Source organism: Oryzias latipes, chromosome 16 (genome assembly GCF_002234675.1).
Source record: "Oryzias latipes chromosome 16, ASM223467v1".
NCBI lineage: Eukaryota > Metazoa > Chordata > Actinopteri > Beloniformes > Adrianichthyidae > Oryzias > Oryzias latipes.
This window is the reverse complement of record NC_019874.2, coordinates 30,305,211-30,323,464: the sequence shown is the minus strand read 5'-3', so window position 1 is coordinate 30,323,464 and position 18,254 is coordinate 30,305,211. Positions and strand designations below refer to the sequence as shown.

General features: G+C 38.7%; 1 protein-coding gene across 2 annotated transcripts in view; it reads right to left on the bottom strand.

The window, feature by feature from the left end:
- Positions 1-11,066, bottom strand: part of rftn1 (raftlin, lipid raft linker 1) — a 262,707-nt gene extending 251,641 nt beyond the window's left edge. For both annotated transcript variants that reach the window (XM_023964740.1, XM_023964742.1), the window contains exons 1-2: positions 10,728-11,066; positions 4,711-4,850 (exon numbers count right to left, since the gene is read on the bottom strand). The gene's annotated coding sequence lies outside the window, so the exon portion shown is untranslated. The remainder of the gene's footprint in view (positions 1-4,710; positions 4,851-10,727) is intronic.
- Between the last annotated feature and the right edge of the window lie 7,188 nt (positions 11,067-18,254).

Here is an 18,254-nt window from a genome sequence, read left to right as displayed (position 1 = left end):
GATATAAATTTGGTTTTTCGAGATATTTTTCCCCATCTATTCAACACAATTTTTTCTGTTTTCAATTTTTGTTTGTTTTTCTATATATTTTTTTTGTTTTTCCAGTTTTTTGCTCTAATTTTTCGATATATATTTCTATGGCACGGACACATTGTGGCCTATTGCAATTTTATGGAATGCAATAGGCTTCCTTAGCTGCCTTCTATTGGTAAGAAAACTCAATAATATTGGCATGCTTTGGCTCTGCTGCATTGGGGCTGTGCGTCCTTGTGACAGTGTTGTTGACAGGTGACAGGACCCTCCCACTGTGACACAGACTCCCCCAGCTGGCTGGTTCTAAAGCTAATGGTCGCCCTCAGTGGGAGCCAATGGGTCGCCAATCCCTTTGCCGTCATCATTAAGCACCGTTGGTTTAATGAAAACAGCGTTTAGGAGTGCTTGGACCTTCATGCTCCATCGCTTCATTAAGTGGAAAGCAACCTAATATGAGGAGCAACCTAGAACTCACCTCTAGAGATGAGAGTAAGAGCAAGCAAATAAGTGGAGCTTGCCCCCCCCACACACACAAACACACAGACTGTGAGAGGTTTGTCAGGAACAGGTATTCAACCACATTAGAAATCAGTAAATAAAAACTACCTTCACCCAATCAAATTCCCAGTTTATATTTATAAAAAAATGAAAAACACAAAAGGAAAAAAAGATGTAATCCTTAAATTTAACATCTCGAGAAGCTTTTTTAAGCCATCTAAACCTGAATGTCCTTATTGTAACCAAACATGCACATTTGAATTTTCAAATTCCCACATTTAATATCCACAGGAATTTCCCTTATGACCTAGTTTTCGCCTCAAGTATTGAGCTTCTCAGGAGCTGCAACCAAAGGAGACTTCTCAACCTGCCGCCCACACACCCTGAGAAGCCTGTGCCAAAATCTGCCCACAGCATGCCATCCATACTGCCATTCTGTCCATCTAAATATCCTCACCCGCCCATTCTTCCTGCCTCTTCTTTTCTCCTCTCCTGATTCCCAAGATGGCCCTGAATGTAAATAACTCTTTCCATTTAGAGCTAAACTTTAGGGTTCAGCACTGAGCTTTATGGTCAAGAAAGCAGCTGATTCTCTGTCTCTGCATCCATTACTGTCTGAAAAGACAACATGGGAGGGAGAAAAAGCAGCAGGAGCCCCTCATAATTGTAGACAGGAAAAATAATTATCTTCCGTCATCCATCATACATATGTGAGAGATGTTTGAGAGACGTTGATATGTTTTATGAGTCTGTGAGCAGTTATGAGACCACAAATTTAGCCAGAGCCCAGATATTAGTTATTAAAAAATGAAATGGTTAAAACCTGAGCAACTGGTCCTGAGAAATCGGTTTTCTGCCAGGCCAAGGCTGAATCAGAATTTTCCCCCTACCCCTCAGGATTCAGACAAGCTTAGAAGTATATAGATTATGCATCAATAACTTTCATGTTTTCTAATCAAAATCTGACTGACAGAGGGTCTTCTTTTATTCCATTCTACAACAGCTCTATGCTGCCCGTAGAGCTGCCTGCCTGTTAATCAGCTTACTGTGTTGGTGTTATTGGCCAATAAAAATAGCAAATGCTGGGCTGATAAACCGGCCGACTGATCAGCTCCTTTCCTTCTCAAAAAATTCCCAACTTTCCAACATGAGTTGGTTAGCAAAGCCAGTGTTCAGCTTGGCCTAAAAAAAAGCTAAAAGTGACACGAAAAGCTTGTTCAATGCACCACAAAAAGCAAACATGTCAATCCTGCCAAATGGATAATGAGTAATGATGAATATGAATGGAAAACTACACATTTCAAGCCTACAAGCTTCTTATGGTGAAAGAAATCTGGCTCAACTGGGAAATAGCTTTAATTTACACTATGTTTTAAATATTTTCCCTGACTGAAAAGATTTTGTCTGTTTTGTACAGTGAGATGAGAGGGATCTGCGTAGGCTTCTTGTCTGCAATGGAGAGAGATGTGAAAGAGTGGAGTGAATGAGTAGGAAGTGTGGAGTAAAAAAATAGCCTGGTCTTTGGCTTTCTCATCGAAAGTGTCGACATACTGAAGGAGGTGTGAACGGTGCTAACAGGGTGTCCAAGTCTCTGATGACTTAAATTGAGAGCAGAGTTATTACGGTGACCCATCTGAGCAATTAAAGAAAACAGTCAAGTTATCCAACAAATGATTGTGCCAGTAATATGTTTTTCCATTCTCCAAGGGTCATCAGAGAAAATTCAACCAAAAAAAAGATAAAAAGACGAGCAAATTAAATCTACTTGTATGTGACTTAAGACATGTTTGCCTTTACTACTAAGGTTAGAACGTTAGGAATGAGGGTCAACATCTATACTTCAAAGATAAACATGTTTTTAATCATCAAGACTCGCCAAATTATTTCAATTTTTTAGAAAATGCTGACAATGAGTCGTGGAATATGTCAGTTCAGAATATTTAGGTATGTAAACCCCAAATAAAAAGGATCAGATAAAGCAACACATCAGTTTCACTGGTAAAACTTTCCTTATGGTTAGTAAATGCAACAGCAAAACCTCATATTTTACATTTGCATTTGTAACAAATCTCCTGCAGTGTGATAATAACTACATAAATGGACAATGGACAAGGATTGTGTTAAGATTTTCAGGTGGGAAATAAAAATAAATAAATAAATAAAAATCAGACCTCACCATTTACTTATTTTTCTTGCAATCATTTACACACATTGGTTACATTCTTATCAGTGTTACAACTTTATAGAAATGTTTCTACTATAAAGGAAAAGCCTAGCTTTGCAATATGCATATCGCAAGAGATGGCGAAAATTGCAATAAATGATAACCTTAATTGTGCTAAAACAATCTTATGGCAGCTTGAACTTTAAAGGAACCAAATAAATCCATTTATTCATTTGACAAATAAGATGGACGCCTTCACGTTGTTGACCAATTGGATGGAGCTCCTTTATTTATTTATTTTGGAGCTCTTTTGTGTGAGATGTTGGCCTCAAATGTAAAAGGGGGTCATTTGGAGTATAATTTAAGTTATGTTGATTCTTACTTAACCCTTGTGCTATCTCAGATGACCCCCCCACTTACATTGACGTGTCCCCCCTACCATGACAAAGGTGGATAAAGGTGGAAAGATTTCATGTAATCCATGGACACCAGTGAAGATCACAAATCATAGAAGAAAAAAGGTTCAGAGCACCGTCTAGTGGGTCTAGATGACCCAACTCTCAACGTTATAGTACCTAGGATAGCACAAGGGTTAGATGTAACTGTTGCATTGAAATGGAAATGATGTTTTGGGCAGTTTTGCAATTTGTTCATGTATCGCAAGGACCATCGCAATATTGCTCACTAATATTGCATATCGCAAGCTTTCCTGATATCGTGCAGCCCAAGTTGCCATGGACCTTTCAATGAAACCAACTCCTGGTACTGGGTGTGTCGCAGAGCAGTAGCTTCCACAATGGTTACCCTAAAGGCCAACCCTGAAGAAGTCACGGTCCATGGAGTTTTTACCAGCAGTGGAGGTCTATTCACTGTAAATAAGGTGGCAAGCTGGACATTTTACTCGTGTGAGGATTACAGTTAAGCAGCCGGAGAAAGTCATTACAAGAAATTACATGAAAATTATGATGGCAATGTAGCCTCAATGACCTAGACTGTGCCAAAAAGAGGCTTCTTCTCTCCGTATATCATCGCTAAAAGCATTAATATGCTCCATACTACCATACATTTCTACTCTATTGACTCTGTTTATCTATGATTACTTATTTCTATCTCTTTCTTGATCTACATCCCTTAGCCTCCCTGAATGTGCTCATTATTTTTATGGAGGTCATGCAGTTCAAGGAACATCTTCATTAAGATCTGACTGAAAAACTTGGATGTGTCTCGCACGGGAAAACTGGACCACAGTTAAAAAGCTAGAAATGAACATTTTGAGTAAAGTTGATTTGTTTGAAATAGAGAATTACAGAGACAGGAAGGTTTTTCCTGAACAAACATTTCCAATGAGCAGAGAAACAAAGGACACAATGACTTAAGGCTTCAAGGAGCACACAGTGATTAATACAGTTTTACGTGCTCTTAACGCTCAATTTTTTCCATTTTATAACCAAATTAAACAGCAATGTAGGATATTAGGTTCCTCCTGGTCATTTCGAGCAAACTGACCAATACGTTAACGGATATTCAAACTTTTATCCTCTTAACAAATGCCTTGAATCCTGCTTGTTACCAGAATATTTCTTGGTTACCTGGATCAGGTGGTTCCAGGTTCTGATTGACTGAACACAAATATTCGGCAGTGAGCAGGATGGATATCTAGTCTATGCTAAAAACAGCTAAGGAAATGGGAGAAGACAGATGCAAAGAAAGATAGGAATCTAATGTCAGGAGGAAGAATAAAATCAAAACCCCAGACTCGGGAGGGGTGAAAAAAAGTCTACGTTTACTGATTTTCTCCAAACTAGAAATGTTGCAGAGACATCGCAGCGCCTGCTCCCATCCTAATTATTCCAATTATCATGGCGCTCTATGAAAACGTGATTAATAACACGGAGGATATTGTTGTGGCAATTAGCCATATGGTGGTGGGACTTTGCTCTGTCACGATTTTGCCATTAGCATCTACTTATGTTTGTCAGAGGCGTGTAGCCCTGACAAGCTCAAGCTCTGCTCACCTTGCACTCCCCGCTGAGAGCCGTTTGCTGGGGGTGGAGGGAGCTGGGTATTCCTTGCCTGAGCAACTTCTTTATGCGACATCCGGTTGGACTGGGGACAAAATGTCAACTGGCGCTTGGGACGACCCGTCAAACTGCTCCTGGGAAAGGAGGGCAGAGGGGAGGAAGAGTCATGTTGACTGGGGAGTTTTGAGACGTAAAAACAAAGAGCTAATGCATATTTAAGAAAGGTTTCTCTGTGCTCGGTTTAGTTCCTTCGATCATAATTAGGTGCAGATTGTGTAGAAAGCTAAATGCAAACTTGGTTATGGTCAGTCACATTAGACTATGAGCACGTCTCCAGGGTGAGCATCTCAAAAACCTCACGGTTACAACCTGTTGCTTCTCTCCAGATGGCAATAAAAATGCATAAGGACCGCTGCATCTCTGGAGGAGACTCCTTTCCTTAAAAGGGCGGCGGAGAGGACAAACAAAACCGTCAAAAGAAGAAAGAAGGTAGGAAGTGTGGCTAAGCTGAAGCTCCACGGACCGAGAAGAGACCCACAGATGTGCGGGGCGTCAAGGCTGCTGCTATGCACTTCTGAGAACTCAGGATGTGCATCTTGTTATCTAATTTATCAACTTAAGATGTGGCGTCTTGTTATGCCACAGAGGCTGCCATTTGCCTGCCGTGCGCAGTGCTTTGAGGACGTTTGACTCACATTTCAAAGAAGTGAGACTAATGAGTAGCGTTCCAAACTTACGGGGGAAGAGAATGAAACTTAAACAGTTAAGTCGGCCCCGTTAGTGGAAACTGACATTTTTAAATGCATGAAAACAAATTGAAGGCAGGTTTAGATTTTTTTTTACAGATGTCTTTGACCCTCCAGCTTGTAGAATTTTCTAATCAGTTAAAAAAAGATAAATAAAACGTTAAAATATTTAGGATTGTAATCACAGTTTTGTTCATTTGGAGCTCACAAATGCGCTTGACATTAGTCAAATAGTGTAGAATCCATTTTTAGCTAAATAAATAGGAGCAAAAAGGAAACTCAATCACAGAAATAGGAAATAATTGTCATTAGAGCTAAGATCTAGTTAACATTTTTAGAGACTGATGCCAATAACATATCAGTAAAAGGTCATTTTATAAATACAGTAAAAATAGAATAGAAACAAGACGTCCACAACAGCTGCAGTAAGCAAATGCCGCTGCTTAAAGCTATAAATACTATATAGAGCAACTGTTCAGAAAAGAAATCAAAGTTGTAGAACTCCTTTTTTCAAATGAACTTTCAATCTAACATTTTTGTCACATAGTTATTCTTAATTCTTTACATCCTATCTTTACAATAATATTTTAAAAACCAAGAAAGCTAGCAAAACATGATAAAAAGCTTTAGTTCTTTAGAAATAATTTGTCTTTTACTGGTCCAAATAATGTGCCGCAAACATTTTTGATATCAGAAGTTTTTAATTGGAGTAAATTTAATAGTAAATTTGAAATCAGTAAAACCTAAAGATGGAACAAATTTCCATCGTTGACACACGAGGACTCGGCTAGTAGTAACTCTGACGCCCACGGCCTTTACAGCCCTCGTCAAGAGAATCTTGACTAACTTTGTTTTATCTTATTGCTTTGAGTGACTAGAACTTTAACTGATCCCACAGCAGAGAAATGGATTTGTTACCAAAGCTCAAAAAACAGAAAATAACAGATCAATCACACGAAAATACAATTAAAAACACAGGTGTCCAACATCTATGAGGACATGTAGAGCCTACTAGCTGACTGATTCTATTATATAATCAATTATTTATTACATAGTTGGTTAAAAGCAGAAGTATATTGTAATAAAACTTAGGATGGATGCATAACCAACAGCTGGGAGAGTTCACGAGTGAGGATGTGGAGACAGTGTCCCTCAGACCTTCTTCGTTCTGCTGCTGAAGAACCGCAAAAAAACCTCAATGATTATTCTTTTCTGTTTTAGCAGCACATAGGTGCACTATGTTAATTGCACACAAACTCACACTGTGGGTTTGTGATGCACAATGTGACACACAAAAGTCAGGTTTTTGCCAAAAACAGACAAATTCAGTTATTCGGGTACAGTATGGAGAAACTTGTTCAATACCAGTCTATTATGTTTGGGCTTTTGAGTTTAATATCAACAAGACCAGAAAATGTGTGTGAAAATAACGATTGCTTACTTAAAAAATTGTTTTAAATATTTTCAGACACTCATGGAGACAATCTGTACTGAGTTTAAGATGAAACACCAAAAATCCTGCAAAGAGCCTGGTTCCGTTTGTCAGGGTTAATTTTAAGGAAAAAAAACATGAACAATTTTATATATATATATATATATATATATATATATATATATATATATATATATATATATATATATATATATATATATATATATATATATATATATATATATATATATATATACACACTATCTTGTCTAACTTGTCCAGTTGGTAAAAGGTTTTAGGTCTTCTACATTTTGAACATTTTTGAAAAAGCATCTTTAAAAAAACAACAACAGTGTTTTGTTTTGCTCAAGTTTGCTTGCATGCTTAACCAGATTGCTCATCAATAATGTTGTTTTCCTGTCTCTTCGAAGTTAGATTTTTTTTTCAATATATAAATGAAAACCTTTTTTTACCAATCCAAAGTGCAAAAACAAAAGCGTTTTCCCAAAAGATTGTACTTTAGCCACTCTGCTCAGCTCCTTTCATTTATTCTCACTGCCACAGCGGAGGACCAAAGTTTGCAAAATAAAGTACAACATTTTGTGTTGCACTAAAGTTTAAACTTGCGGTCTCTTCTTAGCTACTTAGCAGCCTATTTAAGATGCAGCACGAGCCCAAAGAGCGAAGCTGCCTCCTCCAAGCACAGAAGAAAAGGAGTGAGGAAGGGCTTCCTGACAGCAGCATGGATGGCCACATTAGCTCAGGGCTTTAATGTGGGCTGAGGAGTACAGCTGAAGAAGAGGGATATGGGACTTTTCATAGCCATAATTAAAACAGAAAGATAGATTCAGTAATTGAATGAAAAATCAGGATCTGAGCAACATCTGTGCCAAACACATAAATCATTTCAACGAGAAGCTTGAAATGCTATAAAAACCTGTGTGACTAGGAGTCAGGGAGCCTGTCAAATACATCTCAGGGCAGCGTGGATGACAAGATAAACACATTAGACCTGACATCTTAATTCACTATTTCATATAAACAGGGATCAAACAGAGAGGGAGAGAGGCTGAGCATATGGCCAGAATTGCTTTATAGAAGGTTTTAAGAGCAGAGAAATTCTTAAGAAGTCATATGTTGGTTTAACTAATACAAATGCAAAACAACAACTGTGAGGAGACAAGGATGACCGGGGACAAGCAGCCTTTTTGCACTTAAACACGACGGCACCAACTTTTTTTGAGCAAAATCCAATCAAAAACAAATGCAAAGGTCACTATTGTCTGCAACATTTCCTTTTTTTGCAGGTGCAACAAACACAAGCGATTACAACATAAACCACAAACCGTCAAATCTGGGTCAAAACTCAAAGTACTTATCGTGGAAACGCAGCAGAGCGAAGCGAGACATCTGTGCTGTGATGCTTTGTCCACAAACTGATTTTTTTCTGGATTACATGCATTATTTCACATCAGATAAGAACAGACTTTAAACTTTTATGTCACTTAAGAATAGCATTGATTTTCCTCTGTGAGGTTCACTCACGTATTTTGTCATTGGATTTGATACTTCGTGCAAAAAAAGTGATCAAAAGGGACCATCCAACGTTGCAGTCACTGCAGCACATCTCTGCAAAACCAGCAAAAAGTACACAAAATGGTGCTTTGGTTTTCTGACCCCTACTTTGGGTTACAAACTTTGCATGCACTATTCAACTAATGATAGTCAAAATCTGTGATTTTCAACCTCTTTTCTTAACTTCTGTTGGATAAATTTCAAGCTCAACATTACTCCCACACCAAAAAAAGGCCACTGTGTGTGTGTGACACTGTCAAAACACAAAGGTAGCTCAAAATGTCCTACAGAGAGACAACATACACATTTTTGTTTCAAATAAACATAGAAAAAACGTTTTGCACATTAAAACAATTAAATACTAAACTAAGAAACTAAATAAATCAAGAAACGTTTTTGGTTGTAAAAGAAATACAGCACAGTTTTATGTTTAATTTATTTTGAAAACTAAATTGGAAAATAACTAAAAGAGCACTAATAAACATTGTGTTTTTTGTGTTTTTCCCTGTTCATGTGGCATTATTCTGATGATGGAGGACATGTATAACGAAGTTTAAGATTAAAATTGCATTTCTGAGTATTTCTTTATTTAAATGGTTGTAAATCAGGAGCAGATAAAAAAATGTGATGAGCTGTAAGTTAGCAGGAAAGAGTGCAAACAAGAAGATGATGGGAAATGAGGGAAGGCTTACTCTGTGCCAACCGTCCCACTCAAAACTCAGAGGTGAATTTCTAACGCAGGGGTCGGGAACCTATGGCTCGCGAGCCATATATGGCTCTTTTGATGGTCACATGTGGCTCGCAGACAAATCTTTAATTATAGTTTTTTTTTTTCATTAGACCAGTCCTTCCTGGGCGCGATGCGATGCCAGAGGCGCGCAGTAGTAGCAGTGCTTAGAGAGAGAAATCTGCGCCAGCGCTATCAGTTACTATTATCTATTATTTCACAGAGTTTGTACCAGCTGGAAACCTGTGAATTGACGTGCCTAAAACTACGCGCTCCCGTCTCTGAGAAAGAGCGCGCAGATGCGGGGACGGGATATGTGAGGAAGAAAGCAGAGGGTGGGGTGAATCGCGCAGGGATTGTAAAAACGTAAAACCCGCTTCCCGTCACTCACTGCAGCGTGTGAGTGTGTGTTTGGCTCCCCGTCTGCATGTGAGCAATCTGTCTCACATCTACAGAACATTCAGACCTACGATCACGTTTAAAGTCTCAACGCCTGAACGAAGCAGAAACTCACCACGTATCAACCAGACTAGACCATCAGCAAAACTACCACGAGAAATACTCATCATTTATTAGCAACAGAATAACAATGTTATTAAAAAGAATCCACAGACTTATTGTACTTTAAAAATGTTGAAATTAAATCAAATGCACACATTCATTTGTATATTTAGTTTTAAACAAATTGTCGCAGACTGAGTTGGATGGCTGTTGGGCCGCGTTAAAAGTTCTGGAGTTCATTGAACGCGTCAAGCAGAGATCTGATTGGCCCTCAGTTCTGTCGCTCAGCCTGTTGTTAGGTAGTTTGGACCAATGGGGTTCAGCTGTGGGCCGAATAAGGGAAATGGGAGGGCTGCAGCGGGAGCAGGGGAATATAAAGTTGGGAGAAGCGCTCTCGTCTCGGCGAGAGAGATTTAGGAGTTGCTGAATGAATTGAACGGCGTTTGTTGCGGTCTGCAGTAATCGGAATAAAGAACTTTAAAAGAGGTTAAGTCTCCGTGCCTCAGTGTGGGGAAGGGACACTACATTATTGTATGGCTCTTTGGAAATTACATTTCAAAATGTGGCATTTATGGCTCTCTTGGCCAAAAAGGTTCCCGACCCTTGTTCTAACGCCTGCTGCTCTGCAGAAACTCTATCCTTCAAAACCACACAGGATTTTCAATTTTGCCTTAAAATGATTGCAACTGCAAATAAAATGTTTGCCAAATTATTTGAAGAAATTACTGTTGAAATTGTTATTGTTTTGGCCAAAACTAATAATGCTCTAATGCTGAAAATGGATGAGGCTGGCTGAGATTTTAAGACGTACCATTGAAAAGCACTCAGCAGTCATACTTCATGCTTTAAAAACAAAACAAAAAACATTTTCTCCACAATCTGCTTTAACAAGCAACAGAGTCCTTTGCTGTGTTTTTGAACTTGAAAGTTTCGTGGCGCTGTTGCAGTCACCAATCAAGACTCAGCAAACATTCATCGTTTCAATCATGTTTGAAATCAAAATGAACGTGTTTATGACACTAATCTTTACCTTTCAATGACGTTTCGCCGGTCATCGTTAGGTTTCCCATATTGATTAAAGGAAAAATCCAAATCCATAAACTCCGGTTCCTCCGAGTCCTACTTGTGTGTTTCGCAGCTGCTAGCAGCTAGCTCCCGCTGCTAGCAGCTGTAGCTGATCCGTTTTAGCTAACTTCGCCAGAACTGGTTTGAAGCTAAAATGTATGAAAATAAGAAGTTTTTAAAGAATTACATGCTACCTGGCTTTATCTTGCTTGTCCAAACACTGCTTTAGCAGCAGATTTCACGAATCAAAGGACTACTTCGTGCCTCCATATTTTTACTAGCTAGAGGGGGAAAAGTGCGCCATTCTTTACAACTTCCGGTTTAGAAATTAAAAGCTTGTGAATTAAGACATCCTGCCTATTTGAATATTTTTTTAAAAAAAGCATTCAAGCAATCAATTAAATTTTTTTGAATGTATTAATACATTACTTATTTCAAATTACTCTAAAATAGCTAATGGTGCATTTAAGGTGACAAGAAATTAGTTTCGTCAAATCAAACAATGTTTCATCTGAAAGGATTCTCAGAAAAAATATTTCTTAACTTTTTTGTTGTCTAAAAACAAGTTACAGAAAGAATCTATGACACAATGTTGACATTATTGTTACACACTACTAAAAAGCAAAGTCCAACATTGAAATGATATTTTGTTTGGGATAATCATAAAAAATATACTCAATAAACCATTTAAAATCATCACAAAGCTTTATTCTGTTTGAAGCATGTTTACACAAATATTCTGAAAATAGGAGGCAGTAAAATAGGAGTCAACTTGCTCATATTTTGTTTTTTTTTCCTCCAGCTTTGACTTTAGTGACCAACTTTTTTTTTTTTACCAGATAAAACAAATGTTTCTCCGACAAAGATGAACACTGACAATAGATACAGTCCCTGAATGCATCAAGTTTAATAATTTTTACAACACAACTCCCTAAAAACAAATTCTAAATACCATTTCTAAACCGTCTTAGATCCTTTTTGTTTCTTTTCTCATTTTAAAAAGTTTGGAAAAAACGTTGCACCTTATGCTTCAGTTTCCATCAAGCCCACAAAGACGAATCAACACCTCTGTTATAGTTTGAACAAAACAAGCGAAGGATAAAAACTGTTGCATCACATTACACCCCACCACTTTAACTAGATGCACCAGATGAACTGAGAGTAAACATGGCCTAAGGGTTAATTATGTTAAATATACTGTGATGGGATTAGACTTAAACTTGCACCGGAACAGCTTTTTTACCCTTTTTTAATTGAATTAGCAGAGAGTTTTTCTTCTTTCTGCATCCCCCTGTGTGTAAATTGCACAAATTAAACACATGATGCTGAGATGAGATACCTTTATAGCCTTAGCTTAAGATGGCTTATTTGTCTGAACTTGGGCTTTGCACATAAAGGATCTGTATTTGCTAATTTGTTCAAAAAAAATTTTGAAGACAAGAAATTAGCGCTTAATTTGTTTATGCTCAGAGTTAAAACGTTTAAAGGTTTTAATTTTTTTTCTGGGCTTAAAAAAATACATTTACCCATATGTTTAATTTGCTGCATTTGGGTCTTGAACATTACATGTTGCAGTTTCATGGATATTTGGACGCTGCTTTGTGATTTGCAGCCTGATATTCTGAAAATCCGTGCTATGTGGGAATTACTATTCTCAGTACAGCCTGCAACTTTAATAATAGAGTCTAATGCATTTTCCTTTCATGCCAATAAGCATTTTGTAGGAGTGCAGTGGGTGTCACTCATTTGGGATCATCTTTCATCTGAGATTTTTTTGGCTGATTCAGACTTAAATCTGAAACCTGCCTCCTCTCTCTAATCAAATTTTCTTCATAAGAGTCTGAGATATCCTTATGTTGGTTCTGATGTCCCACCTGGCCACGTGGAAAGTTCCTAATCCTCAATTTCCTTGAGTTAAGCAATAAATCTCTGAGAGAACCCACTTAGCTCAGTGTTGTAGCAGTGGGTGGCATCCAAGAGAGTCAGGAGACGATCTCACCCAAAGACAGAGTGCAATGCTCATTAATAAAAGATCCTTTACTGCCCGCAGCAAAGCAACGCTCATTTAAAGTCTGTCAACTCAACAGAGATGCTTTGCTCACAGAGGGTGCTCCGCTGACTGCACAGACACTGGGGGATTTTCACATCAAGAGTAAATATCTGTATTTTTCCTCCCATGTCTGCTCTGACAAAATGTTTTACCAACATGTTTGCATTTCTCCAACTCTGCCCAGAAAAGATTTCCAGATGTTTCCACTCCAAAGCATCTTCTGCGAGGAGACACGGCCCCCTCTAATTATTCAATAATTCAATGACACTGTTGGTCACGGGGAGCAGATGGCCTGCCCCTCTACACGCCCTGTGTGTGCATCTTCCCGAAGGTTATTCAAGGAATAATCTCTGTGTTAAAACTCATCGCCTCTGATCTCTTTGTGGAGTTGCTGGCAGAACATGTGAAAGAAGCCTGCTTCTCCTCAGAGAGTACTTTGTTTTGTCTTTTGTGCTATTAGTCATCTTTCTGAAGGAGCAGGTGCACTTCGCATCAGATCTGGCTCTGCCGCAGATTAAACTGCTGCTGTCAGATAGCTGCAAAATTCATCAACCGCTGTGGATGTGATGGCCTTGATCTGAGGCGGTGTCCTCAGGGCGGCTCCGGGCGGTGGGACAGAGTGTCAGGAAAGGTTTGTGCAAGATGCCGTTACTGCAGGAAGCTTCCTGCAGCCTCCGACGGGGTGTGTATGCTGGAGGAAACGTTTGTTGACTTCAACAATGCAGCTTTTAGAGTGAATCTCAAAGAGCCCACCACAAACCAAGATGAAAGACAAAATTATCTTTTCCTTTGCCAGGAACCTTTTAGAAACACATCAGTTGTTGTTTATTGTTGCATTCAGTCGTGTTTGTGCTTCCATATGTCTTCATACCCAGGTAATTAAAAAATTATGAAGTTCTCCAATGGTTAGTGCTGCACTACTGTTGTTTTGTATGGCGTTCTGGCCTGATAACACAATCACACTGAAATACAATTGCAATGATTTTTCAGCTATAATTTTTTGCTGCTTCACCACTGACCTGTTTTGTCCTGAAAAGCATCTGTTTCCTGCGATAGTCTATTTTTTTGGTCCATATCAACCAATCCAAATCTCAGTTTTCTTGTAAGTGAACTCCGATATGGTTTACTACAGTGTAAATGTGGACACAGCAGGGACCTAAACGCCAAAAGGAGTAAGTGACAGCAGCACTGTACAGTTTTGGAAGACTAAAAGTGTCCATAGCTAGAATCTAATGCTTTCACCCTTTGATACCAGAGATGTTGCCGGCAGCACCTAAATAACCCACGCTTTTTGACATGTCATAACTCTTCAACCGTTAACGTGATAAACATACATCAGCTGATTCTGATGCAGAGAAAAGCAGCTTTTCATATCAGCTTTGCAACACTTTTGGTTAGTAAAATGATACAGATTTGTGCAAAGCTGCTCTTCTCTGCTTCAGAGAGTTACTTAAGTTGCATAAATGGTTGAAGATTTATGGTAGTGAAAAGAATGTCAACACAGAAAATAAAGTTCTGGTGTTAAAGGGTTAAGAAAATATCATGGGTGGGTTGGCTGCTAGTATTACATGAACGTATAAGGAATACTGTTATATATTTAAAAAACATTCATCCTGTTATGGATTTTTCTGTGATTTGTTGAGATAAATTTCTTTATTTTACAAATTTCTCTTATACGAAATCACTTTAAATGTAAAAATCTGAATCAAATGTGTTTTAATTTCATTTGATTCAACTCAAATTAAGATTAATCATGTTAACGATTGCTAAATTAATAGAAGAAAGTATTTCTGAGACTGACAGGTACTTTGTATTTGAAATACAAAATCCTCCCTTGTACTAAACTTGTAGGAGCAAACTCCTCCACCTCCACACCCAGCAGCTCTCCAGCATCTTCACATGCGTCCCAATGAAAACAATCTGCTTCTTTGGCAATTTCCCTCATTCGTGTATTTGTGTTTACTCCATTCATATACAGTGTGAATTATAAAGTCGCAAAACATACAGGACAGTCCAAAGACTGTGTCGCTCAGGTGCAAAGCGTCTCTTTGATTGGGCCACGCTTGACACTTCAAAACATATGTGTCCAATCAGGCCACACAAACACATTACATGCCCACTTTCCACTGTGTCTATCAATAAAGAAAAGTCATAGATTCACCAAATCTTAAAGAAACGTATGCAAGCAATGTTCAGCAAGTTATTTCAAAAATGGTCAAAGGGTGTGTAAGGGTTAATGGCCGATGAAATGTGCATTATCACTTTTTAAAGCACGGCGTGGAAGCCTGACCCGGGTGCTTCCGTGAAGTGCGTTAAAAAGTGATGATGCACACTTTGAAGGCAGCAAGTGGCTCAGGCGGTAGATCAGGTCGTCCAGTAACCAAAGGGTTGGCTATTCAATCCCCGCTCTCCCCAACTAGCAGTGGTCTCCCGAGCGCGGCTCGTCTGCGGCTCACCACTCCCCCAGGGGATGGGTCAAATGCGGAAAATAATTTCCCCATTGTGGGATAAATAAAGTAAAATTTCTTTTTTTATTTCGAAGGCCATTAACCCGCTTATACCATGGTCACTTACAAAAGCAATAAAGAGTAACCAGTTTTTAGTCCTTAATTGTTTTTTTTTTTCGGATTTGGATCGCTTTTCGCGCCGCACCACATAATAAATAGTCCTCGTCGCGCTGCATTCCGCTGCAGTCAAGACTCTGCGACATAAAACAATATATATGTGCTGGTCTTTCCGATGGGTTGAATAAAGCGTCAGTTCAGAGAGAAAGTTCACCTCTTACTGCTTGTTTTTGTCCAGATGATGAAGCAAAAGATTGTTGTAACCCTGGTGCTATCCCAGGCACTTTAACGTTGGGAGTTGGGTCATCTAGACCCACTAGACAGTGCGCTGAACCTTTTTTCTTCACAGATTTGTGATCTTCACTGGTGTCCAAGGATTACATGAAATCTTTCCACCTTTATCCACCTTTGTCATGGTAGGGAGAACACGTCAATGTAAGGGGGGGGTCATCTAAGATAGCACAAGGGTTAAAGAAGCCGGCGCAGTGATACAGAACATTTAAGCTAGGTGACCGGAACTTTTTCTTTCACCGTGCGGTTATCCTGTGGTACACCACTTTTTAACACACACCCAGCAGCCAATCAGACTCGAGTATTCACCCGGACCATGGTTTAAAAAACATAGCAAACTTCACAAATTTTTAAACTGACTTACTGCACTTATAAAATACAATGGCCAAACAAATAATGCTCCATTACAATATACTAACTTATCTTTAGGCAATAAATATTCACTATGCCTTGTTTGATGTGCAGATTTACTTTAATCAAAGTGTAAAAGTTTTGTTCTAATTAAGATTTACTCCATTCTACATCAGTGAAACATGATCAGTGTGGTCATTGTTTTTTTTTAGCCAGTGAATTTAAAGATAAAGGGGTCAAGTACACTTGGTTTAGAGAGTTTGAAGTGAAAAGACACAATAGTCAGCTTCCTGTACGTTTCAATGCATTCGAAGAGGAAACATAAAAACCTCGATGCTGACCTCCCAAAAAATCTATTCCTCCTTTCTTCGTGGAACGCTTTTCTTTAGGGACGTTGATAATGAAAGGAGTTAAACTCCAACAAAGTGCATAAACATCCTTAAAACAGCAGCACTAAGACATGCTTGATCATCAGCATTAATTGGAAAGTGAGGGAGGATGCGAAAGTTTGTTGCCATAAAAATCCAAATAAATAATTGCTAGGTGAAACTCGGGGAGAATGCGTTCCCCATCATGCTGATCATAAATCCCAAAATAATGACATGCTTACACATAAATGACTAAACAAGGGGCCATTAAGGCATGCATGACTTCTCCTGATGTCTGTGTAGCAGATGTTAATAATTTTTCCATAATGGAGAAGGAGAAACAGGGAGGGGGGGGTGCGGCTGTAATCGCATCAGAGAAAATGTCAAATAAGGGTCAGCAATGTAAACAAATAGGAAGTAAACTTGAGGGAATAATCAATGAGGAAATATGGCTGCTGTTAAAAGAAAAGAGCTTCTTTATAGAGCAGCAGAAGAGAAAAAGCCTGTTTACACTTAACTGAACAGAGATCCTATCACTCCTCTCATGCTTCTAAACATCTTGTTGTTTTCAGATCCTAATGGGAGATATTGTCACATTTGGGCCCGACGTGACACCCGCCAGCTCCTTATCGCGTCCAGATTGGTTGCGGCGGCAGTGACACACCAGATAACCAGTCTATTAGATTCATTCTGGCATGTACTACGGATCGCATTCATGCTCATTTTGATACCTAACACACGTGTTTTTCTTAAGGCTTCCCTGTGATCTGATCAGACAGGAAGTCAGATAACGGCTCACAAAAATATCTGGCTCCTCTTTGTGATCAGACGCCAACATCTCCATTGTCTTAATGAAGCACTTTGTCTTTTTTTTCCGTTTGTTGTCATTAACAAAGTGTCTCTTAAAGTGATATATAATTGACACAAGACGTAAAAATATGCTTTGAATGTCGATGTGCACTTCTGTGTTCCCTCAGTATGGGTGAATTATGGTTTCTATATTAATCAGAGTAATCCTGCCATCCTGAATGTTATGCTTTGTTTATATCGCTATTCTTATTCTGACTTTATGGTTGCTGTAGTAATTAGAGCAGGTAGATTATTGGAGCATGTGATGAGACTAGCTGCTTTATCACCTGTTGTAAATGCAGGCAAATAACTGTAGTTTTTATTGACAAAGAGGATAAAAATTTTGAAGTTAGGAACACAGCTCGACAGCAGAAGAATTCTCATTTTGCTTTATTCAAATTAATGTCAGACTGGACGGCATAGGGAGATTTTACAAACCATCTCGAGGCCTTGAAATTTTCTTTGTTTTCATTGGTTCACCAGTTTTTTCCCCCTCCTTTTCAATCGGTGCCTTAAATGAAAATAGACTGAAAATCCTGCAGTCTCTAATCATTAATGACTGTTATTCATTAGCTTTGAATTACTGATAGAAAGACATTAAACTCTAACCTTGAGTTTTCTAAATGCATTCAATCATGGGAACACTCCACAAGCAGAGAAAAGATGCTTTTAACCGTTTGGCTGCACCCTTAATGAAAAACAAGCCAGGTCAAGCTTTTTGAGTCACTAATTGAATTCAGTCTCTTCAAGGTTTTGTGTCACTGTTTGTTATCAAAGTGTCGCCAAGTGCTGCTCAAAGAGAACTCATTGGGTTTGCATCTTTAAATCCGGGAGGTTTTGACCCTCGTGTGGGATGAAGCCTTGACAAGCGCACTCTGGGATCTGCTCCATGTAAATAAAGCTGAGGGAAGTTGAATTTGAAGGTGCAACATGGTGTGTTTAATTGGTTTTTCTCAGCTCTCTCACAACTACTGCTGAACCATAAGATCTCTATGATCCAAATATTTTTGATCCAAATA